Genomic DNA, 25,912 nt, shown 5'->3' on the forward strand with positions numbered 1-25,912 from the left:
TTTTTCTTTAGATCTGAGTGTCTGACCTCTGTCAGAGGTTTGTTTTCCTCTCTCTTTTTTGGCTGCACCTGTGGCATATGAAATTTACTTGGTCAGTGACTGAACCCGTGCCACCTGACCCAAGCCATTGTGGGGACAACACTGGATCCTTAACCTGATGCACCACAGGGGAACTCCTTTTCCCCCTCTCTCTCTTTAAAGAACTTCAAACATTTCTTGCAAGTCAGCTCTACTGGAAAAAAATTTCCTCAATTTTTATTTGAGAATCTGTCTTTTTTTTTTTTTTTTTTGGTCTTTTTTTCTTTTTAGGGCCATACCCCTGCATATGGAGGTTCCCAGGCTAGGGGTCCAATTGGAGCTGCAGCCACCGGCCTACGTCAGAGCCACAGCAACTGGGGATCTGAACCGTGTCTGCGACCTACACCACAGCTCACAGCAACACGGGATCCCCAACCCACTGGGTGAGGCCAAGGATCGAACCCGAAACCTCATGGTTCCTAGTCGGGTTCGTTAACTGCTGAGCCACGATGGGAACTCCTTATTTGAGAATCTTTATTTCTCCTTCACTTTTGAAGGATTATTTTTCAGAGAACAGAATTTTATGTTGGTGGCGCTTTTCTTATAACACTTTAAATATTTCACTCCATTCTCTTGCATGTCTGGTTTCTGATAAGTCAGATGTAATTCTTATTTTTGCTTTCCTATAGGTAAGGTGTTACTTTCCTCTGGCTTCTTTCAAGATCTTTTTTGTCTTGGATTTTTTTTTCTTTTTCTTTTTACCACCTCCCTGCAGTATATGGAAGCTTCCAGGCTAGGGGTAGAATTGGAGCTGCAGTTGAGGCCTACACCACAGGCACAGCAACACCAGGCCTGAGCTGCATCTGTGACCTATGCTGAAGCTTGCAGCAACACCGGATCCTGACCTCACTGAGTGAGGCCAGAGAGTGAACCTATATCCTCACAGAGACTAGGTTGGATTCTTAATCCAATGAGCCACAACAGGAATTCCTGTTTTTCTGATGTTTAAGTTTAATGTGTCTGAGTATATTTTTTTGTATTTATTCTTTAGTGGTTTTTAGCATTCATTTAGTAATTAGTATTTACTTAGTATTTATCCTGAGTTGTGTTCTCTGAGGTTCCTGGGTCTGTGGGATGTTGTCTAACATTAATTTGGGGGTAATTTTTCACTTATTATTGCTTCAAATATTTCTTCTCCTTTTCTCTTTCTTGTTCTTCTGGTATTCGTATTGTGCCTGTGTCACACTTTTTGTAGTTGTTCTATGGTCCTTGGATATTCTATTCTGGTTGTTTTGGGGGTTTTTTAGTCTTTTTTTTTTTTTTTTTTTTTTTTTTTTTGTATCTTTGCTTTTCAGAGCCTACATTCTCGAATTCTATGTCTCAGCTACCCACTGATTTCCCTTCATCCCCACTCCCCTGGTACAGTACACACATACAGATGGGGGGAGGCTCTATGGTAAGGATAACTTAGCCATTGCCTGGGCCTGCACATCTGGCTTTCCCTTTGGGCACTCAACCTCCCTGCTGCTGCCTCTAAGTTGGCAGGAGAATGTGGCCTAGGAAGCCAGTGTTGTTCAGAGAATGGGCTCCATTTTTGCGTGAGTCTAAGTTTTTTTACTCAATACTTCCATGAGCTTAAGCTGGTTACTTAACTCGTTTTGCTTCAGTTTCCTTAACTGTAAAATGGGCGTGGTGATAATAGGACCTACATATAAAATATATAGCAAAAGGTGCTATCCTTTATTCCCTGCTAATACCAGCCACATTTACTGAGACCTACCAGGTGCCAGGTGTTGTTGGGAGTACAGGTTTTGGTAGGTAGAATAAGAAGAGGTGGTGTGTGGGGAGGGTGGGGGTGTTAGGGATGTGACATGGGAGAAAAAGAGAGCATCAAAAAAGGAGTTAAGAGTTGCAGAATGGCAAAAGCTGAAGTTCAGTTCAAAACAAACCTCTCTCTCCTTTCTAGTTCCAATTTTCCTAGACCAAGTCCTGACATTATCAGAACCTCTAAACACCAGGAATGCTGTTGAGGGAGGGAGAGAGAGCTGATAACCCATTTCTTCCCACATCTCCTTCCAAGGAATCCAGGGCTTCATTCGGTTCCATTATAACTTCCCACTCCTCATTCTCTCTTCCTGGCAGGGTCTCTGTAATCCCACTTACTTGATCAAATGAAGCCAGCACAGATTCAAAGTTCTGAGTGGTTTTTTGCCATGTTCCAGCTGAGTCATCCAGGTCAGCACAAGGTTGTTCTGGTTCAGGATGTGGAAGATAGAACTGCAGCTGGAGATTTCACACATCCAGAAAATGTCAGAGGAGAGGACCAGGAGAGCAGCCATGGGCAGGTCATGAGACTAGCCACCCTCCTTGACATTGGCACAGGGCTTCCCAACAAACCAGGGGCAAACACAGAAGTTCAGTGACCTTTTAAGGATTGAACAGCTCAAAAGAAAATGGTGGGGCTTTCTGATCCACATTTTTTAATTTGTTTGTTTGTTTTAATGACCTCTTGACTACCTCCTCTTATTTTAACTGTCAGTTTTCCAGCCTTGATCAAATTACAATTGTGTAAGAAAAAAATACAAATGCTTTTATGATCTTAAGGTAGAAAAGGATTTCTTCAATAAGACATGAAGGATCAACTGCAAAGGAAAACATTTTATTTATGGTGGGATTTTTGCATATAAATTTAAAAAATTTAGGGTTGTCAAATTTATCAAAGAGAAAATACCAGCCATGGACTGGAGAAGATAACTGACCCTCATAATCACCAAAGGAAAAATATCTAGCACATAAGAAGAATTCCTACATCAATAAGAAAAAAAGCCAAAATACTCAGTAGAAAAATGGGCTAAGGATATAAATCAGCAACACATGCAAGAGGAACCCAGTACAGAAAACAAATATAAGAAATGCTCTATTTCACCAGTAATCAAGAAAATATAAATTAAAACAACTATGAGATCTCGATTCTCCAGAATATCTCTAATAATTGGAGTTGTCAGAGTTTTCCTTTTTTGTCAGTCTAATGAGTATGAAATGGAAATGTAAAGCTGGCAGGGGTGTGAATTGATACAACCAATCTGGAGAATAATTTGGTAACATAGAAAGATGTGTCTACAATTAGACTCATCAATCTTATTCTATGTGTCTACTTCTCAGAGACTTTTACACATATACAAAGATACACAGGTAAGAAAGTTAACTTTTGGCAAGTTCACCATTGTGAAAAACTGGAAATAAGATAAATATCCACCAAAAGAAGAATGTATCATTAAATTATAGTACATTCATACAATAGAAGCTTCTATAGCAACTAAAATTAATGAAATAAAGCTACATGTATTTATAGGTATAAATATCAGAGACATTATTGATGAGAAAAGCAAATTGCAGATGGATAATATACAGTTGATATCATTTCTATAAAGATTTTTAAACATGCAAAACCACAGTAAATATTTTTAATGGATGCATTAAAATGTGGTAAAAACATTTCTTATGAAAAATAAATACAAAATTGAAGATAGTGTTGGCTTCTACAAGGAGAAAAGGAGGGAAATGGATTGGAAGAGATACACCAGAGGCTTCAAATACATCTGAAATGCTTTTTTTTCCTTAATGTTTTGCCACATTTTATTAAATCTTTTTTTTTTCTTTAAGTTCTGAAGCAATCTATGATGGGTACATAGGCATAATGTTATTTTCTGCACTTTGCTATAGCCTGAAATACTTCACGGTAATGAAAGAGAAAGAAATATCCCTAGTGATACTACATAGTCATTTTGGAGGAGTAAGTCTGAGGATAAGAAGACCAACTAACCTGGTTAAGAATCAGTGGCAAAAGATGAGTACATGTTGTGAAGGGCCCAGATCATGGCAAAGGAGAGGGGATGGAGGAAAAGACATTTCAAAGGTGGAATGGATTGAGTTTAGGGATTACATGTGAGAAATGAGAGAAAAGGAAAAATCAAAGATGACCTAAGAGGTTTACAACCGAAAAGGTGAGCTGGCTGATATTGCTGGGAATACAGGAAGAAGACAGGCTGGGGTTGGCAGAATTGGTAGGTTGAGTTTGAGGGGTCCATGTGTCATTCAGGCACAGCTGCCTGGTAGGAATGTACAGCTAGCCTTGGAAAGTGTCAATTAGGCTTCAGCCCCATATCTTATTTGTGCCCAGGCACTCACATACTCACCACCCACATGACTAAGGCATTTCTTCAAGCTGCCACTCTTCCTTCTCTTTAAGGTTAAATGGTCCATCCAACTCCATTTTCTGGCATTACTGGTTTGACTCTCCATTCTGGTGCCATATATTTTGACTGCTCTTTCTCTCTCTATCCTCTGATTTCTTGCTGATATCTCTCACAACCAAACCCACCAGAAGCCAGAGGGCATGGGAGCTTGGTTGATGTAGCCTGTAAGAATCATCCTCCTGGGTCTCAGTGCAAGTCAGAGATGGCTGGAGAACTGATCCTTGGTAGGTGTGAGGGGATACCAATGGAGAATAGCCAGGATGGCCATGCTTGGTTCAAGAGTGAGAACCAAATCCTTGTCAGCAGAATGGTGCTGTGTAAGACTAGCTTAGCCTAGACTATGAGTCATAGGCCAGGGGAAGAGGATTTTTTACCAGAGGCAGGAAATTAGGAAACTTGCTGGGCCTTGAAAGTCTCCTACGAAATCCATCTGAAGAGTCCGCTACAATCATGCCTGCAGATGCAGTAGGAAAACTACAGAAGCACTTATTCTAGAAGAGGATGTAGTGAGGAGAAGAGAAGGACCAAGCCAAGGATGAACCCAACTAAAGTACTAACATTTAGGGAAGAACTCCCAGAAGAAGAGATGACCACAAAGTGATTGAGAAGAAGTGGCCAGAGTGGTAGGAGGAATCTGGGAGTGTGGTCTCACTAAAGGTGAAGAGGCAGAGACTTTCAAAGAGAAAGTGGTCAAGAGTATAAAATGCAAAACCAGTAATGCCAAAGGAAGAATATAAGTGGGAAAGGAGACAACAAGGAGGAGAAAACAAAATTAGAGCTTTGAAAGTGACCTAATTCCCTGAAAGGGTCCACTAAAAGGAAAGGAAGAAAAGAACCACAGAACAATGATGAAATGATAACAGCACAGTCAGAGAAGAAAAGTCAACTCAGTACCCCCTGACCCTAAAACAGCTTTGATGGGAATAAGATCTAGATTATATCTCATAATTACAGTCATTTTAGAACAGAAATGGATCTTCATATATCATCTTTCAATTTCACCTTTGTGTGGACCTATTAGATTCTGGAGTGTCCTATAACCTTCTCCATCTTCAAATTATGACCCATCAAACTTTCTTTCTAGGGAGAAAGAAGAAGGAGGTGAGGAGAAGAGCTGTCCAGCAGCAGAATGAGGCACAGAAGATAAGGGTGGCAACACAGCACAGCCTGGCCCACACAAGGCCCAGACCACAGTCCCAGTTCTGCCACAAACTCATTGCTAAACACGAGGCCACTCCCCTATGTCCCCAGGCCTTTAGGTGTGCCCTGATGCTGCTTTCAGACTTTTTTTTTTTTTTTGTATTTTTAGGGCTGCACCCGTGGAGTATAGAAGTTCCCAGGATAGGGGTCAAATTGGAGCTGTACTGCCAGCCTACACCACAGCCACAGCAATGCCAGATCCCAGCCTAGTCTGTGACCTAGACTACAGCTCACAGCAACACTGGATCCTTAACCCACTGAGCAAGGCCAGGGATCAAACTCAAGTCCTCATCGATACTAGTTGGATTCATTACAATGGGAACTCCCTGCTTTTAGATTTGATTGTCTATGGCTCTGATCTTCCAGGGCTGGGAGGAAGACTCATAAAGGTCCTTGGAAAGCAGCATCCTTCCATCAGTGAGGGAAAGATCCCTGAAGCATCTCACTGTCAGTGCTCACGGGTGTGCTGCTCAGCTGGGGTCTCTGGGACGCGTTCTCCTTAAAATTCAGAGCAGATTCTAGGGCCCTTCACCAGCTTCTCTTTCCACAGGTGGACATGGGGCAAAGGTGTCTGCTCTGCTGGGCAGGAGAGAGCCCTTAGTAGGCAAGGAGCTGGCTCGGTGCCTGCAGCATGTGCTCAGAAAACGGCCGGGCATGGGCCTATACTGCATGGAAAGTCTGAGACTGGGTGGTTGTGCTGGAAGCCAGAGCACTTTGGGAGAAGCTGCCAAAGTCATTTAGACAAGCACTTGGGGGAATTTCAGTTGTCCCCAAAGTACCTTTTAATTTGAAAACAATCAGGAGGCAGGTCAGAAGGTTTTCATCATTTGGCAGTGAGTGGCAACGCCTGGTCTTGGAGAGCCAGTGCTGTGTTGTTACAGGCTCCAATTAGGTGTGAGAAGTGGTTGCAGCGGCCTGCCAACTGGGGCAGGGCCAGGCAGCTTGTCATTCCTTGTCCCATAAACACAAGGGGCTCCAGCACCAAGCCCAGAAAGGCCAATGACACTATCCATCACGCAATACTTTCCAAACACTGAGGGAAGCTCACAGGTTCTGCAGCAAATCTTTTCACCCAAGGGCCTGTGATGACGCCACTCAGGATTTCTGCAAGTAGAGATGCTGGTGACATAGCCACTATAAAAGGGTGGCACTGAGCAACTTCTGTCATTCTTTCCAGGCAGGAGAGCACCAGGAGGAGGGGTGCGGAGGCCTTTAGACAAAGACTCGGGACAGAACCGCGTAGCCACTCTCCAGATGGGGTTCCAAGGTAGAGGCTCAGGGTCAGGCTGTCGGGGTTCCCAGCTGGGTGATCACAGACCACTGCTTAACCTCAATTCTCAGTGTCTCTGGTTATAAAATGAGGTGATGGGAGTTCCCGTTGTGGCTCAGTGGTTAACGAATCCGACTAGGAACCATGAGGTTGCGGGTTTGATCCCTGGCCTTGCTCAGTGGGTTAAGGATCTGGCGTTGCTGTGAGCTGCAGCATAGGTTGCAGACACAGCTCAGATCCCAAATTGCTGTGGCTCTGGTGTAGGCCAGTGGCTACAGCTCTGATTCGACCCCTAGCCTGGGAACCTCCATATGCTGCGGGAGCGGCCTAAGAAATGGCAAAAAGACAAAAAAAAAATAAATATGGGGGTAATGATAGTGCCAATTTATAGGACAGAAGTGAAAATAAGTGAGACAACAGACTGAAGCATTGGATACAGTGCATGGAACATAGAAAGGGCTTGAAAATCGGAGATAACGATGTAGTAATAAACTAATAGATTACATACTCTCCCACTGTTCTAAAAGGCTTGATTTAAAGACTGCCATTTGGGACTTCCTGTCGTGGCTCAGCAGAAATGAACCTGACTAGCATCCATGAGGACACAGGTTCGATCCCTGGCCTTGCTCAGTGGGATAAGGCTCCAGCATTGTGGTGTGCTATGGTGTAGATTGCAAACGAGGCTTGGATCCTGCGTTGCTGTGGCATAGGCCAGCAGGTAGAGCTCTGATTCAACCCCTAGCCTGGGAACCTCCACATGCCATGGATGCGGCCCTAAAAAGCCAAAAAACAAAACAAAACAAAGACTGCCAATTGCACAGCCCTTTTAGGTTGAGCCTAAAATGTCAGATGTTAGGAGTTCCCGTCGTGGCGTGCTGGTTAACGAATCCAACTAGGAACCATGAAGTTGCAGGTTCAATCCCTGGTCTTGCTTAGTGGGTTAAGGATCCAGCACTGCAGTGAGCTGTGGTGTAGGTTGCAGACGCAGCTCGGATCCCTCGTTGCTATGGCTCTGGTGTAGGCCGGTGGCTACAGGTCTGATTAGACCCCTAGTCTGCGAATCTCCATATGCCATGGGAGCAGCCCTAGAAAAGACAAAAAGACCAAAAAAGAAAAAAAAATAACATGTCAGATGTTATCAGCAGCCTATTTTATAGATGAAAAAACTGAGGCTTCATAGAATGGTGGTTTGCTTGAGTTCATACAACTAGCTTGTAAAAAAGTTAGAATTTGAATCCAGGACTTTTGACTCCAGATCCTATCTGGTCATCATATGATAAGTCATAGAAAAAATTATGTCAAACATCTTCTAAAGCAAAAGTATGCAAGATATGGCTGTTAGAAGAATAGAAAAAACAAAATTTGTAAACGCCCATGTTCTCTAACTAAGAATTTCTCTTAATGGTGAGACTATCCAGGTCACATGGCCTGAGCAGCACTGTGGACTCATCTGACCATCAAGAAATCCTCTTCTGATTCCCCTAGAAGCGCTGTACTTGTAGCAAAGGGCTATTTGAAGAAAGCACCACTGCCTTTCCAATAACTTACTATACAATATTTTATTTTCCCCTTCATATAGCAAGCCCAGAATCACATTTTTCTTCATTATTTTTTTTTTTCTTAAGAAATCACTTACAGGGAGTTCCCATCATGGCTCAGTGGGTTAAGGACACAATGTTATCTTTGTGAGGCTTGGGGTTCGATCCCTGGCCTCACTCAGTGGGTTAAGGATCTAGTGTTGCCACAAGCTACAGCATAGGTCACAGATACAGCTTGGATCCGGTGCTGTGTGGCTGTGGTGCAGGCCTCAGCTACAGCTCACATTCAGCCCCTAGCCCACCCACTTCCATGTGCCATAAGTGTGGCTGGAAAAAAAAAAAAAGAAATCACTTCCACAGAAATACAGAAGTTTTGTTTTGTTTTGGTTTTTGTTTATTTTTTATGGCCCCACTCACAGCATATAAAAGTTCCTGGGCCAGGGATGGAATCTGAGCCACAGCTGTGATCTATGCCACAGCTGTAGCAACACCAGATCCTTTAACCTACTGCACCAGTCCAGTGATTGAACCCCAGCCTCCACAGTAAGCCGAGATGCTGCAGCCAGGTGCTTAGCCCACTGTGCCATAGTGGGAACTCCATAGAATATTTTTCATAAGCCATGGATTCCTTGAAGCCAACACTCAAAAAACTGTGATACCTTAGAAAGGAGACTTCCCAACATAAGCTCTTAACAAAACCTGCGCAAGAAATTAACCCCCTAAAGAGGTCTCTAGACAGATGACACTGCAGTCATTTCTTTATACCTGACAGAGGCAGGCCCTGAATTCTTCAAAATTCCTCCTTCCTACCCACAAATACTGCCTTGTCCTCATAGCTATGATAGAAGAACTATCTTCTTTTATGGTATTCATTTATTTACATGCTTGCCCCACTTTTAGGAGGGCAATTTTCTTTCCACTTTTTTTGCCACAAAGAGCCCAATACTTATGGTATTGCAAAACTGAATATTCTTTTGTATTCTGGATCCTACTATTGATTTTACCAAATGGTATTTAATTTTCTTTCATCTATATGACCCAGAAGTTACTTAGTGGGTCCCTGCCTCTTGGAGATGGAGATCAAAATAATTCAACCTCACTTTCCTAAATACCTAGCTGGGAGCTTCCACTGTGGAAGGACACAGATTCGATCTCTGGCTAGCACAGTGGGTTAAAGGATCTGGTGTTATCGAAGCTGCGGCAGAGGTAGGTCACAAATGTGGCTCAGATCTGATCCCTGGCCCAGGAACTCCATATGCTGCAAGGTGGCTAAAAACAAAAACAAACAAACAAAACCATGGCTAGCAGAAGCCTAGAGCTCTCCCTTAGAACCCCATAAATTCCTAATGGGAGCCCAATTCCCCATGAGGTCTTCCTCCTCTAACTGTAAAACAGTAGTCCTTTTCTGAGCTCATCAAAAAGAAATATGAACAAAGAAGTCTTTATTGATAATTCTGGAGCAGAACTGGAGTCTTATGACACAGCAAGGCAAGGAACTTCATATGAAGGGCAGACCTAGCACCTCCTCAGCAGCCTGTGTGTGAGGCCCCAGGACTGAGCTGTTTTTCCTTCCTCCTTGCATTTCTTCCCTTGTCTTTCCCCTCCATCTCTAAAGTAGAAAACATTTCTCTCCATGACCAATGCAGGCCGGTTTTACTTTTAAATTCTATGGCCAACAAACATCCAGGCCCTCAGGGTCCCCAAAACATTTCCAAACAACAGCAATCAAGATGATAAAAATTTCTTTCATCTTGTAATATCAGGTTCTCAGACCATTTATAAATATTGCCTATAGAAAGTCTTCTCAACCCTGTCCTCAAAAGAAAGGGAATGTTTTGATATTCAGAGGCAAAGTTAAAAGAGAAACTGATTTTCAGCTCCTCAGCCTGGTTCTTTTACATACAGTGTGAGTATCAGGAAAGCTCTGCTGGAGGAGTTACAAATATTCAAGTCAGACATGTGCTCCCAGGGCTGGAGAAGTTCCTTTTCACCTCCCATCGCTCCTTCTCTCATTTTCCTTCCTTCTCCTGAAGGATAAACCCAGGGACACACCTCTCCAGGTCTGTGGCTCCCTCTTGCCCTTAAGTCATCCTCTGTCTCCTGTCCCTGGTAGGGGGTGGGGGTGCAGGTGGGGAGCAGACCCACTGTGAGCAGGAAGAGTGCAAAGGGCAACTCCCAGCCCTGGATCCGGCAGAGGACAGGGCCCCAGAGAGCAGGCAATATGGGGACAAGACAGTCACTGCAGGATTCACAGACCACTGCTTCTGCCCTTGAATTTGAGGAAATGGTGTTACTATTTTGGGGTCACTCAAGAAAGGGCCTTAAGCACTTTGATGATTTAAAATACTAATTGATGTTTTTCCCTCACATCAATTGCAGGGAAGTGATATGTTTTCCCAGAAGTGACTTTTTTTTTTTTCCTTGATTGGCAGCCTGAGGCAAGTCTGTCCCCAGAATTCTGGGTTCCAAGTCACCAATTTGCAGTGGAACTTTCAGAATCCTATGGAATGTTAATGTGGGACTGCCTGCATTTCCCAGTTGGTTGGTTTCACCACAGGCCTTTCATTTCCTAGTTCCCTGTTCTCCGTTAACCCCATCCCTCTGCAGACCAATACAAGCATTTGAAGGTAAATAAACCCATCAAGGGAGCTCATAACCCTAAACACCTCCATTTTACTGAAGCCAGTAAAACAGGGCAGTTAAACTTTCCAAACTGCAACTGCCACCCTTCAATCTAAAATATCCCAACTCTGTTTTTGTCTATTTTACTTGTTAAAAATAGGTGTTCCTGGATCTAGTATGTATTACAAAAATAAAATTTATTTATAAAACCAACTGAGGACTTAACACTGAGAACTTACATTTTCCATTGATCAGGGCAGCACAAGTGCAAATGGATTCTATATCAAACTGGCTATCACAACTTGATAATATTAACCTCAAAATGGTATGGTTGTGATGAAAGGGTACAGACTTTCAGTTATAAGATGTACAAGGTCTGAGGATGTCTTGTATAACCTGGTGACAATAGTTGATAAAACTCTATTGTATAATTGAAATTTGCTAAACCTCCTCCTAAGTATTTCTGTCAGGTTTTCCACTTCCTGGGGGTGGTGCCAGCTGTAAAAAGCAGCTGGTTCAGCTTGGAGACACTCTGAACCAGGGACACCATCCTCTTGCCCTCGGTGGTCTCTGAAAGCCTCCAGGACTGAGATCCTGAAAGGACCTTGTTAAAACAGGCCTTGGCAGGATTGAGGATTTGGGGGAGAACCACACAAAAAGCCTTAAATGGTTTTTTTGTTTTGTTTTGTTTTGTTTTGTTGTGTTTTTTTTGCCTTTTAGAGCCACAGGTGTGGTATATGGAAGTTCCCAGTCCAAATGGAGCTGTAGCCACTGGCCTACGCCACAGCCACAGCAACGCAGGATCCCAGCCTCGTGTGTGACCTACACTATAGCTCACTGCAATGCCGTATCCGTATCCTTAACCCGCTGAACGAGGCCAGGGATCGAACCCGTGTCCTCATGGATCCTAGTCCAGTTTGTTACCACAGAGCTACAGCAGGAACTCCCCCTTAAATGTGTTTTAGATGCAGCAAATAATAATTCTGGAAGGTACTTGCTTCCAAAAAAAATGTTCTTACAAAAAAAAGTTAAATGTGTGAGGTGATGAATGTGTCAATTAGCTTGGTGGGGGGAGAATCCTTTCACAAGGTAAACATATAGCAAATCATCGCATTGTGTATTTAAATGTCATATTTGACAATGATACCTCATTAAGCTGGAAGGTACTTGTCAATATAGAATAATTTCATCAGATTCCATTCTCAATGATTTTGGAGATAGAGCATGTGGGGCAAGGAATGAAACTTTCGTTACTGACCTTGTCCAGTTGGTTCTCAACAAGGGTCCTGACGACCGGTGACCTTCGAGCTGATAGAATAAGACAGAATTGGTTCAGAAGCAAAGCAACGTTTTAGTCTTTGATCAAAGAACGGAGAAATTTGAGTTTGCGCTGTAGAGAACGACCCTCCCCTCAGCCCAGCTCATGGCTGGTCGCTCAGCTCTCGCCTCAGCGACGAGGGGGCGGAGCTCTCAGAGCGCAGGCGCATTGCTCACAGCGCTTCAGACCTAAAAGTGCTGCAGTGTCTCTGCACAACTCTGGCGGTGGCCGTAGAGGTGTTGAATTGAAGTACCCTGCGCAGTACTTCACAGGCAGCAGAGCTGAGTGGTGGGTTGGCGGTTCTGGGCTGGAAAATTCTAATCTGATGTTTAAAGTTCCAGGCCTCTGCACACAGCCCTCTAAAGGCAAGTGAAACTAGATTAAGCTCGAAAGAAGAGGTTAGACCTTATCTTATCATCTGTAGTCCATCTTATTTTCCTCAGGGTCCCCAGTGGGCTTTGCCGGTGACACTTTGCCTCTACCAACCTCCATAGTAAGACCTTCCTCACTAAGTGATTTTCATTAAAGCAACCTGATCAGACAGAGGCTTTCTCCAGGGGTCACCATCGAAGCCAAGCATCTCCAAAGGATGACTGATGGCTTATCTCCTGTGTCCTTATTTTAGAGCTATTGTCACTATTCCTGCCTAGTTATAGACATCACTGGCATTTGAGTGGCCTCCTCTCCTGAAAAAATAAAACCTGGATTCTGAAGAAAACTGAAAATGCCAATACTTTGCATCCATTCAGTGTTCTCAGCTGTGATTAGGGATGAGCACTAGTTTCTACCTCTAAGAATCAGGACTTTGCTCTTTCCCTGAAGTTGTTGTCAGACATGAGAAGAACTGAGGATGAGTTAAGTAGGACATGTACTAAATCTTGATGTTCCTTGCAGAATGATTTCCAAGAAATTTCCTGAAAGGTCACCCAGATTAGCTGAGAGAACAAAGGAGACTTCTTGTTACTTAGATTAAGTTCTTACATTATAATACCTCTGAAGAAATGTTGTACCCCAATAAGGTCCAGAGGTTCAAATCAGTGGAGATTTGAGTGCCATAGACTGGGTCCCCTGGGAAGCTTGAACCCAGATGTCAGTGTGTAGGATGTTTCTGAAAGTGTGCTCTTGGGACTAACACCTGAAGAAGAAAAGAAGAGAAATCAGGGTTGGGCACCAGGAGAAATTGAACTTTGATGCCAGATATTTCAATGGAAGACACAGTCAACTCTGGAGGGAGTTCTGCAAATGGACTCATATTCAGAGGGCCCCACGTTGAGCAGAGGAGGGAAAATACTTTATACATCTTGCTGATTGGTCATTGGATATGGGCTCCCCAGGAAGGAGGTAAGGCCTGTGTGTGTGTGTGTGTGTGTGTGTGTGTGTGTGTGTGTGTGTTTGTGTGCAGCCAAAGGCTGTTTGCCTGCAACAGTCTTTGTAGGAATAGGTCTTTCATTCTTGTAGGGAAATCTAAACAGGGCACCACACCGTCCACTATGTTGGATGATGCAGAAGTAAAGAAATTATGGTAAAAGGATTGTGCTATGAAAGCTGATGAGATTGTTTGTCGCCTTTGAGGGAAATATAAAAGGAAGAATGCACTCTGAGTCAGTTTTTTTCTCTCACACTTAGTGAGATATTTCTTCACAAAGAACTGTATTGCTTATTTAGTTTTGGTAGTGGGTATTCTTGGTTTACCTGAACTGTGATTTAAAAAAAAGAAGAAGGTAGAAAGAATAGAAATAACCTATTTCTAGAGGACAGCCTTAGGACCCAAAGTGAGGCAGGGAGGCTCTTATCTTTTATAGGTAGGATCAGGACACTTTTACTTAGGCTATTTGGTTTCATAAGTGGGCGGTTTGTACAAATTTCTCAGTCTGTGACAGTATAGCTCTGCTGGAATACATTTGGAGGTGTTTGAATGCATTTTGTCTGTCTTTGCAAAAATCTGATAGTGTTCTTGTCCTTTTTGCAGTATTTTACTTCTTGGAGATCTATATTTATTTTTTCTAAACATAAGAATCCACAGATATTTTACAGTGTGTATTTTATAATTTTAATTTTGAAGTCTCTGTGATGTGGTTCTATTGCCTGTTACTTCTGCTTGCTCTCACTCATGTTGTCTGGTTTATGCAACTGATCATATTTGACCATGTGCTGGTGATTGTATACTTGAAAAATATTTATGAATGATTCTTCAAGGTTTGTGCTTCCTTGGACCATTCGGGTGATCCAAACCTGGGTTGCAAATTCACACAAGGGATGGTGTAATTTTGGCTTTTCATTTGAGGGTACAGGCCTTTGGATCTCAGCTTAATATATTTGAGGAAAAAGTGAGACTCCCCAGTTTTGGTGGGCCCCAGGCTTTGACTTCTTCCTTTTGCTTTTTGAGGCCACAAAAACAGCACCTCAGTTTTGCATGTGTCTTCAGGTTTGACCATTGCTATTGGGGTCAAAGTAGCTTCGTGTGCTCAGTTTACTTCCCTAATTTTGCCTTCTATATTTTTTGCAGATTAAGTCCTCACTATCTTGTTAGCTTTTAAATTTTATAAGGAAAAAAAGTAAAATATTAATTTCACCCAGGTTTTGTTTGGTTTTCATTTGTTGTTATTGTTGTTGTTGTTATTCTTGTTGGAAGGGAGGAAACCTTTGGTGCTTCTCATCTATGGCCAAACCCTGTGGCATTCTGTATGAGAAGGCAACAGAGATCAAGAGGCATCTTATTCAGTATCTCAAACTTGCAAGCTTGTTTTATTGGTTGAAATTGAGTCAAATAGAGTCATGTATGAGCACTGCATGTTCTAAGAACTTAAATAAAATAGAAAATTGTCATTAAGCACAGATCTGATTTTCCATCTAATATATAACCATATAAACATGATTTTATATTAAATTATCATAAGTTCCCTAAAAGTAACATGATGTGGTACCCACATTTTAAAAATAAAGCTATAGAGATACATGCATCATCAATGACATTTTCACTTTTAAGTTCTTTAGAATTTACTGGGGGTGGAATGAGTTTTTGATAGGTTATTTGAGGACAAGAAAATAAAGAGTAGTCAAGCATTTTTTTTTTTTAACACAGGAGAGGCAGTTACTTTCAGTGATAGGAAGAAAATTCAGGTCTTCTTTATAATTATAGAGCTAGCACATAGTTATTACATGAGAAAACTTCTCACAGATAACAATGTAATCTAAACCACCCAGTTTAGAGTAATTTTCCTTGTTTAAAAAGTGTCAAATACAACTAATGTTGAATAATTTTCCAGAGAATAATGAACTTTCAACTCTCCCATTCAAGATGACTCCAACCTAAAGACACAAATTCCTTATTTCGGGAACTAGTTAACCACAAATGAACCCTTATGACATAAGTGAAACCTGAAACTCTTTAAGTGCTGGATTTATTTCCATGAGGTCAATTTAAACCAAAACGATTCATTCTCTCAAAACAATTATTCCATCTCCTTTGCAATGCTGTGGTTTATAATAGAGTTCTTATTAGCTTTGACCACAATTATGCCACTGTGAGAGCCTCCCCACCTGCCTGGACCAAGAGTGATCTCCCTGTCTCTGGAATGCTGGTTGTACTTACTCTTCATACTGCTCAACTTGGCACTTAGCATTGTATAATGTTACTTAGCCTTTAGTGTGCATGGCTGTCTCCTCAAGGAGACTGAACTCTTAAAGGACATGGACCCTGTGATGCCAGGCTTTGTTTAGGTTCCCGAACTGTCCAGTCCTAGCACCTTGCTCAATACGTGTTTGTTGATGATAATGATAATTCATCTTTGACTTGGGTGAGAAATATATCTTAGTCATTGTTTCCTCAGCTCCTAGCACACTGCCTGGCCCAGAATAGGTACTCAAGAAAAGTTTGCTGAGGAGTTCCCTGGTGGCCTAGTGGTTAAAGATTCAGTGTTGTCACTGCTGTGGCTTGGGTTTAATCCCTGGCTATGCTGTGGGTGAGGCTAAAAAAAAAAAAAAAGTTTACTGAATGAATAAACAAATGAATGAAGGGATGAATCATTAGATGGAAGTCTGGTTGGAAACATACACACAGAGAATGGAGAAATCATGGTCAGATTGTTTTTCAAGCTTGCTTCCTTGCTTGTTTTTTTTTTTTTTTAACTTGCCATGGAAGGATAGGCAGACTATGACATGATCACTTAAATCAAGTACCATTAAGCCCCACACCCCTTTTACTTGCCTCAGGGATACAGGGTATAAATGTCAAGTGTCCTTATTCTCTTCCCGATGCCATATGTCTTGTTTTGTGAACAAACTGAAAAGTCCAATGTCTGTGACATTCTGCCCCTAATCTTCTGCTCTACTTTAGAAGGAAAATGTGACCCATTCTCTGGGATTTGGAGAAAACGGGACATTGGAAAACTCTATTTGACCATAACAAAAGACAAGTGTCAAAATGATTTAAAGAAACAGCTTAAAACATCACAGCTCTCATCTAAAAGTTAAGTGTGTCAGCACTGGGTTAGCACTGAATTGCTTCTTTGCTAGCATATTTTTCTAATTAGTTTCTATTATTCTCTAAGTTTCCTTCTGACTCAAAGAATCAATGTGGGTTTTTTCAGGGAATACAGATTTTGGAGTTTGATGATCAGGGTGTCGAATTCTAGCTTTACTTTTCACAAATTCCACTAACTTTGAGTAAATCATGTAATCCGTTGATACCCCACCCTGATCCCTGCTCAATTACTCCTGCCCTATTTCTGACAGCACAACCATGAGATTCACTGAGGAAATGCATATGAAAATACTAAGTGTTATGCTAATATTAGACATTATTTATAGTTAAGGAAGATGAATATCTTCCCAAGAGACTCTAGAGATCAGCTGACTGAGCATTTTCTGAAGGGTGATTCAAGAATACTGTTTTCACCAATGATAATAAACATGACATGATAAAATCATTTGAAAGAGGTATGGGAAATTCTATGCTAAACAAAAGTAAGCAAATTCTTTTATTGAAGGACTTATCAGGGCTATTGACATGATCATGTGCTTTGTGAATCTCTGAGCATTTCCCAACTTTAATGGACAGGATATCTTCGAGGATTAGGATTCCATAGACTACAACTTGTTAAGCCCTGATCTAGTTTATTGCCCAAACCCAATCTCATAGTACTCTAAGTCAGTGCTACCCAAATAGCCATCTGAGAAATGTTTTTTCCCTATCTGTGATGAGAAAAAAAGAGCTTATGGGAGACCATAAATCAGCACATGCTTCCTTCATCAGGAAAGTCTTGCTACTGGAAAAAAGAAGTCAGTCAACTGAGCATAGCTGATTTATTTTGGTGCCAGCTCCTTATCAGCTTGCGTATTAGCAGTGGTCCCACACTACTCTTTGAGTAACATTGCTCTAATTAACTGGATAGAGATGAAGCTTTAATGAGAAGGCAGACTCTAAAGAAGAAAAACTCTTCATACCTTGCCCTTGGAAGCAGATATGAAGTCCAGTAGCTCTTTAATTCACAAAGCCCCAGCCTCTCAGAGATTAGTGAGAGACCACGTTACCCCCTGATCTTCAGGTAAATTGGCAGGCTGGGCCATGCCTACTCCACTCTCTTATCTAAGGTTGATGTCACGCTAACTTGCTCCGTCCTTTAGTAATCCCAATGGGGAGATGACCAACTCCGCTGAGATCCTTTCCAGAAACTGAGCTAACTGAGGTGTTTGAAGAGCTTGTGGATTAACTTCTCATTGACTCTTTAAACACTGAGAAAACTTCTTCTGAAAACAACCTTCCTGGTGGGGTCTCCATGGGAAACAAGGAACATGTTCAAATGGGGAAAACTGAGGAGAGTTTACTGCAGAAACAGTTTACAAGGATGTACTGGGTTAAAAGAAAATAGCAAGAGATGATGAAGCACCTCACAGTTAGCAATAGTGGAGAGTGCTTACCACTCAAGGGCCGGAGGGGAGGTGGTTGCTGGACCTGGAAGAGAGAACTATAGCTAGGAGGGAGGGCTGTCTTCCCCACAGGAGCCTGGCCTCAGATGGAGGAGCACAGTCTCTGGAACATACAGCCCTACAGAGTGAGCCAGAGGAATAAATGCCCCAACCTTCCTTTCCTCTCTTCCTCCAGTCTCTGCTAGGGCATCTCATTGGCTCGCTAACCAGAAGCAAGATCACAAAAGGAGCTAACTGATAACGGTCCATAAATGTCTATCAAGAGAGTAGAGTGGACAGTGGATCTGGATACCCCTTGCCCTATGTGCTCCTCCTTGGCTCTCAGCTTATTAGCAATGCATACAGACACAGGTCAGCCTGGAGAAGGATGGAGAGTGGATCTGGAGGGGGAATGAAAGACATCCAGAACTGAGCCACTCTCTACTGAGCTTAGAAAAATCAGTGAGTTGTAATAACCAAGGCTCTTGGTTTCTGTTGGCTTCTCTTATCCAAGCTTTTGCCAATCAAAGCATTTTTCTCCTTTTTAGTGCTGTCATAGTACTAGATTACTGACTTGCCTTTGGACTAATCTTCCCACTTTTTCCAGAATTCGATTCTCAAAATAAAAATACAGTGTTCATGTTTGCCATCATCAACCTCATAAATCCTCACACTAAAAATTATGTTATTTGGCATTAGTATTTTAACTGTAAGGCCTTGCTTATTTGATTTTTCTATTATAGAGATAAGGTTGATTAAATACTGTTTTATACATTCAGACTCCCCATTAAATACGTGTCTGGTCTCAATTTGCCAAATCCCTAAAAGCCCTTTGCCCTCGGGATTATCATGACATCATTCTGTTGAGGACACATGGATATTAAGTGTTCCCATTAAATGTCAATTTGTAGGAGTGAGGCTATGGATTCGGCCATTTGAGCAGTGAAACACATGGGTGCTGTGTGGAGAGCAAGGCTAAGTAGTTGTTCTTTGTGTATACTCCACTAGATCACTCATCACAGTCTGTCTGATGCTTGATTGACATATCTGCCTGGGAGCTCCTCAAAAACAGATACTATATATTATCGCTCTATCACTGTTGTCTTCTCTGGATACCAAATGAATGTACATTGACTTCCTAACAAATTGGCCCCAAATCCTATATCCCAATGACTGGTTTTCTTTTAAAGAGAATCACCATTGGAGGCAATGTAACAGTTCCAACAATGCTGTCATTGCTGAAAGATCTTTATCTGTGGCAACCTTTATTAGGCAGTCTCAATGGTAGGAAATATTTGTCTTTTGAGGATAAAATTTTAGGTTTATTATTCTCCATGATAGCTACCAAGTCTTGTGAAGGAGTCATGCAGCTGAGACCAGTTTGAGTCAAAAAAGAGCTGCAATTATAACATGGTTTTACTGGTTTGCTGTATGGCTGGAATATCATCTCAGGCTCAACTGAGAAGACAATTCACTCTAGCTAATTCAAGCAAGAAGTAACTCAATACAGGGCGTAAAACGGAAGTTAGAGAACAAACTTCACCTTGTGACCCTCTAAGCCATACCCCAGAACAAGGCTTTTGAGGGAGTGTCTATCTGCTTTTGTTAAGATTGGGAAAATGCTGGCTCCAAAAGCACACCGACACTGCTGCCAGTGACACCCTTGAGGAGCCTCCGTGATCAGGAAGCTGCCCCTACAGCTGCAGGCACCAAGAATCTTCCACACCTGCTGTTGCCAATACCAGCAACATAGGTGTTCTGTGCCTTTGACACCAAAATGCCATCTTTGCCTTTTGCAGAGGCAGAAAAGCCAAATGCCTTCACGACCCAGCTTTCTGAGAGGAAGGGCAGAAGTGGGGCCCCCACCAGACTCCTGCCATCGTATCTTGTGTATGTGCACCTAAGACTGAACCCAGACCACATCTGGGATGGGAGAACAGAAATATCCTTTCTGGATCTGCAGAGCCTGCAATACACCAAGGTTCTAGAACAGAGTTCCTCAGAATACAGTCCTCCAACAACCTGCATCAGAATCTCTTGGAGAATTTGTTAAAATGCAGAGTCCCTGTCCCCACACCAGGTTTCTGAGATTAAGGCCCAGGAATCTGCATTGTAATTGCACTTTTTCAGTAATTTTTTTATATTCGTCACCAAAGTTTCAGAGTGTAGTTCATCACCCACTAATGAATGGTGAAATCAATTTAGTGGGCTGGGATTAGCATTTTTTAAAAAAGAAATAGAGTATAATAAAAATAGAAGGTATCTGAATGTATCACATGTAGGAAAGGTAAAGTGTTATTTCATAAAACTTTTGTTTTAGTTGGGTAAATATAGATATGAACTGGATCACAAAGCCAAACATATTTCTTGTCATGCCGGGTAGTCCACTAAGTCTGAAAGATTCTTCTCCAGAAGGAGGTGGAATTGCTGGTAAGTGTTAATCCTCCAAGTGACCAACTGCCAGTAAACAAACTGCAGGAAGTTCAAGAAAGAATTTTTAAAATGTCCTGTGTAACCACAGATCAGTTTATTAGCAGTGTTTGGCCTCCTAAGAGGCCACTGTGAAGAGTACAACAGAGAAGAAACAGGCACTTGTTAAACATCTACTGTGGGCTGGACAGTCTGCCAAATACAGAATACAGTATGTTCTGTATTTTCTTGGGTGAGCCTCATAACCAGCAGTTCACAGATAGGAAATGTGGCTCGGAAGTTCAGTAACTCCCCCAGAGTCCCCTAGGTAGAAAGTGATGGGCCTAGGTGTAGGGGTTATCATAGTCCGCCTATAAGGTAGTCTGCCCCTCTGGAATGGAAAGTGAAATCTTGCTGGAACGCTATTGACATTTATTGGAAGAAAGAAATGGGGCTTCTGGTTTCTTCCTAGTGAAGGGATAGCATCTTTACTGAACTGCATTTGCTACTGAACAAATATTTCTCTTTTGTGTTGTTCTTAAGATTGTTCTATAGCAATTTTAATTATTTCAGATTACAAAAGTAATATAATTTATTAGAGAAAATTTGGAAAGTAAAAAAAAAATGCATAAAGAGGAACATAAAAGTCTCAATAATCCCACTCTTTTTCTTTTTTTCTGCTTTTTAGGACCACACCCATGGGATATGGAGGTTCCCAGGCTAGAGGTCAAATCAGAGCTACAGCTGCTGGCCTACACCACAGCTCATGGCAACGCCAGATCCTTAACTGGCTGAGTGAGGCCAGGGATTGAATCCCCATCCTCATGGATCCTGATTGGGTTCGTTAACCACTGAGCCGCAACAAGAATTCCAATAATCCTACTCTTAAAGTAAAACACTTCCACACACAAACACACACAGAAACACAGATTGGGTCTATACTTTTATATTAACATGCGCATATATATGTATGTATGGTATCCTTATTTTGTTTAATGGTATTTATGTGTGCCGCTAAATACTCTTTAAAAACATACATTTTAAACTAGCTCATAGAATTAAATTTAATAAATATGTCATTTAAATGAGGTCTTAATTTAGACATTTTGGTTAACTTGAATTTTCAACTATTAAATAATGCTGGGGTTAAAATCCTTAATCATGAATCTTGGTGTGGTCTTTGATCTATTTAGTAATAAACTGCTAGATGTACAGTCACTGGTCCTGAGTTAAGAAATTTTTAAGGCAGTTGACACACAATGCCAATTGCCCCTCAGAAAAGGTGTGTCTGTTCAACAGCAGGCAGGAAGCTACCTCTTCCCCAACAGCAGGGTCATTGAAATCCTGCAATAGTGACAGTTTAGAATTGGCTCTACAGTAGGCCTTCCAGCATCATTTCATTACTTTCATAATCATGTGACCTTTGCATTTTACACAATTAGATTTTGGGGGCCCACTTACTGCATTATGATGGGATTTTACTTTTAATATGAGCCAATCTGATAGGGAAGAATGGGCAAGTTGTTTCATTTTGCATCTCTTTGAATACTAGTGAGGCTGAGCTTTCTTTCACAGATATTTTGGCCATTGTCTATTCTTCTTTCCTAAATGCTTATACTACCCTCTGCTCATTTTTTTCTATTAAAGTATTCAAATTTTTCTTATGGTTTTTAATTATTCTTTTAATAATAAAAGTCTCATGTTATGTAAGCATTTATGTGCTAAAATACTCTTTTAGGAGCTTTACAGTGTTCTTGCTTTTAATTCACATGCCGAACCTATGAGGTAAATATTATTATGATGAATTTCGCAAATGTTAAAACTAAAGCTTAGCGGTATAAAGTGACCTGTCTACAATCACATAGCTAGAGAGTGGCAGATCTGGGATCTAATCTCAGGCCATCCAACCCTCAAGTATCATTAGCTCGCCAGATTAATCAGATTGCAAATATTACCCTGGTTGATTATTTTTATTTGATGGGTTGATTTGGGATGGAAAATATATTGGTTAAGAATTGATTTAATAGGCAAGTTTCTGGAGTTCCCATCGTGGCTCAGTGGTTAACGAATTCGACTAGGAACCATGAGGTTGCAGGTTCAATCCTTGGCCTTGCTCAGTGGGTTAAGGATCCAGCATTGTGTGAGCTGTGCTGTAGGTCACAGATGTGGCTCGGATCCCGTGATGCTGTGGCTCTGGCGTAGGCTAGGGGCTACAGCTCCAATTAGACCCCTAGCCTGGGAACCTCATATGCCGAGGGAAGCAGCCCTAGAAAAGACCAAAAAAAAAGGCAAGTTTCTTCCCCAACTTGTGCTGGGAAGAAAAGTGTGTTTCTAACAAACAGAGGTGCTCTCTGGCAAGTCCACTGAGGTCTAATGCTTGAAAAATTAGAGCTGGTGCCCAGACTAGGTGGTGAAGATCACTTGGCTGATAGCAGCACACTCTCCCTGTTGGAGTCAATCTGAGCCCCTAGAGGCGTGGACATCCCCAGTCACAGGGCTCAGAAGGCATATCCCTCTCCAGCTTTGACTATTCTGTGTCCAATAATCTCTGACCCTTACACACATGCCCATACACAGAACTGCTCTCTGGTGGAAATATGGGGGGAAATTCAACTTAAGAGACCAGGAATCAGGGGGGTTTTTGTTTGTTTTTTCTTTTTTGGCTGCACCCATGGCATATGGAAGTTCCCAGGCCAGGGATCAAATTCAAGGGGCAACTGTGACCTACAGCACAGCTACAAAAATGCCAGATCTTTAACCCACTGCCCTGGTCTGAGGATCAAACCTGTGCTGCCACAGAGAAAAGGCCAGATGATTAACCCCTACACCACAGCGGGAATTCCAAGGCATCACTTTTTATTCTTTTATTTCTTTATTTTTATTTTAATTTTTAGGGCAACACCTGTGGCATATGGAAGTTCCCAGGCTAGGGGTTGAATTGTAGATGCAGCTGCTGGCCTACACCACAGCCATAGGAACTCGGGATCTGAGCCACAGCTGTAACTTATACCACTGCTCGTGGCAATGCCAGATCCTTAATCCACTGAGCAAAGCCAAAAATTGAACCCGCATCCTCATGGATTCTAGTCAGGTTCATTTCCATTGAGCCACAACAGGAATTCCCTATTCTTTTATTTATTTACTTCTATAGCCACACCTGCGACACATGGAAATTCCCAGGCTAGGTGTCAAATTGGAGCTGCAGCTGAGGCCCATGCCACAGCCACGGCAACACCAGATCCAAGCTGTATCTGTGACCTATGCTGCAGCTTGTGGCAACACTGAAAACTTATCCCACTGAGCAAGGCCAGGGATCCAACCTGCATCTTCACAGTAACATTGTCGGGTTCTTAACCCACTGAGCCACAGTGGGAACTCCAGGAATCTGGTTTAAAATACAGGTCCACAATCCCTTATCTGATATCTTTGGGAGTCAAATGTATTTTGGAATCCAGAGTAGCAAATTTTTCTAGAGGAAAATGAATAAATATTCACCTAAAGTGGGATTAAAAAAAAAAAAGACTCAATTTACAGCAAGGTCAAGTTTTGATGTCAAGTGAGTTTGTCACAAATTTATCAGAGTAAATGACTATTTAGAGTTTGGGGATTTCTGAATGGTGGGAAAGGGATTTGGGAACTGCATTTCATCAGGGGTCCTGAGTTTTTTGCCTGTTAGAAGATGATATAATATAGTCAGTATAGATTGATATTGTAGATTCTGTTCCTCTTAGAGTCCATTCATTACTCCCTGATATTTGCAGAAATATCTGTGTTCTCTTCTTCCAGTTTTGCAACTCAAGGGAAATAGTGTGATTTGTGAGATAAGGCAGAGAACACCCTTACATAATCTGGGGCCTGCTCTTTGTTGCTTCCTCCATGGTCTCGGCAGTAGTGGATGCTGGCTATCACTAGGGGAGCCCTGACAATCTCAGTCTCTTGATAAAAGTCCCTCTTTTCATCCTCAGACCAAGAGTAAGAAATACTCCTGGAGGAGTCTCCGTTGTGGCTCAGTGGAAATTAATCTGACTAGCATCCATGAGGACGCAGGTTTGATCTCCAGCCTCACTCAGTGGGTTAAAGATCCAGTGTTGCTATGAGCTATGGTGTAGGTTGCAGATGCAGCTGGAATCCCTCATTAATGTGGCTGTGGTGTAGGCCAGCAGCTGCAGCTCCAATTTGACCCCTAGCCTGGGAACCTCCATATGCTGCAGGTGCAACCCTAAAAAGACAAAAAAAGAAAAAGAAATACTCCTGGAAAGCTAGTAATATTCAGTAAGTGCTCTTCATGAGCAATGAAGCAACTTAAAAATCTTCTGCTACACTCAATGGGGAAAAACTGAAAGCCTTCTCACTCAAATCTGGAACAAGACAGGGATGCCCACTCTCACCACTGCTCTTCAACATAGTTTTGGAAGTCCTAGCCACAGCAATTAGACAAACAAAAGAAATAAAAGGCATCCATATAGGAAGAGAAGAGATAAAACTGTCACTGTATGCCAATGACATGATACTATACATAGAAAACCCTAAGGACTCAACCCCAAAACTACTTGAACTGATTAATAAATTCAGCAAAGTAGCAGGATATAAGATTAACATTCAGAAGTCAGTTGCATTTCTGTATACCAGCAATGAAATATTAGAAAAGGAATACAAAAATACGATACCTTTTAAAATTGCACCTCACAAAATCAAATACCTCGGAATACACCTGACCAAGGAGGTAAAGGACCTATATGCTGAGAACTATAAAACTTTAATCAAAGAAATCAAAGAAGATGTAAAGAAATGGAAAGATATTCCATGTTCCTGGATTGGGAAAATCAATATTGTAAAAATGGCCATACTACCCAAAGCAATCTACAGATTCAATGCAATCCCTATCAAATTACCCATGACATTGTTCACAGAACTAGAACAAACAATCCAAACATTTATATGGAACAACAAAAGACCCAGAATCACCAAAGCAATCCTGAGAAACAAAAACCAAGCAGGAGGCAAAACTCTCCCAGACTTCAAGAAATACTACAAAGCCACAGTCATCAAAACAGTGTGGTACTGGTACCAAAACAGACAGACAGACCAATGGAACAGAATAGAGAATTCGGAAATAAACCCTGACACCTAGGGTCAATTAATCTTTGACAAGGGAGGCAAGAACATCAAATGGGAAAAGAAAGTCTATTCAGCAAGCATTGTGGGGAAACCTGGACAGCTGCATGCAAAGCAATGAAACTAGAACACATCCTCACACCATGCACAAAAATAAACTCAAAATGGCTGAAAGACTTAAATATACGACAGGACACCATCAAACTCCTAGAAGAAAACATAGGCAAAACACTCTCTGACGTCAACGTCATGAATATTT

At 41.8% G+C, this 25,912-nt stretch overlaps 1 long non-coding RNA gene across 17 annotated transcripts in view; it reads right to left on the reverse strand.

Annotated features, from left to right (window-relative positions):
- Positions 1 to 25,912, reverse strand: part of LOC146395551 (uncharacterized) — a 178,050-nt gene that overhangs the window by 139,397 nt on the left and 12,741 nt on the right. For 8 of the 17 annotated variants that reach the window (XR_014831320.1, XR_014831314.1, XR_014831316.1 and 5 more), the window contains one exon: positions 12,163 to 12,212. The exons of 1 other annotated variant lie outside the window; for it this stretch is intronic. This is a non-coding gene — a long non-coding RNA (uncharacterized LOC146395551). Of the gene's footprint in view, positions 1 to 12,162; positions 12,357 to 13,203; positions 13,358 to 25,912 lie in introns of those variants that run through there. 8 more of the 17 variants (XR_014831317.1, XR_014831315.1, XR_014831323.1 and 5 more) reach the window with 4 other exon arrangements.

Source organism: Sus scrofa, chromosome 16, assembly GCF_054392235.1.
Source record: "Sus scrofa isolate SSC_HxYL_T2T_F1_AM1 chromosome 16, Sscrofa_HxYL_maternal_Yorkshire_Landrace_v2.0, whole genome shotgun sequence".
Lineage (NCBI taxonomy): Eukaryota > Metazoa > Chordata > Mammalia > Artiodactyla > Suidae > Sus > Sus scrofa.